Raw genomic sequence first — 306 nt, 5'->3', positions numbered from 1 at the left:
ACAGCTTTCCTTCCAAGGAGTAAGCGTCTTTTAATTTCATGGCTGCAGTCACCATCTGCAGTGATTTTGGAGCCCCCCAAAAATAAAGTCTGACACTGTTTCCCCATCTATTTCCCATGAAGTGATGGGACTAGATGCCATGATCTTAGTTTTCTGAATGTTGAGCTTTAAGTCAACTTTTTCACCCTCCACTTTCACCAAGAGGCTTTTTAGTTCCTCTTCACTTTCTGCCATAAGGGTGGTGTCATCTGTGTATCTGAGGTTATTGATATGTCTCCCAGCAATCTTGATTCCAGCCTATGCATC

Source organism: Bison bison, unplaced genomic scaffold, assembly GCF_000754665.1.
Source record: "Bison bison bison isolate TAMUID 2011002044 unplaced genomic scaffold, Bison_UMD1.0 scf7180017864063, whole genome shotgun sequence".
In the NCBI taxonomy this organism is placed as follows: domain Eukaryota; kingdom Metazoa; phylum Chordata; class Mammalia; order Artiodactyla; family Bovidae; genus Bison; species Bison bison.
The sequence above is the reverse complement of the archived record's forward strand: the minus strand, read 5'-3'. Positions refer to the sequence as shown.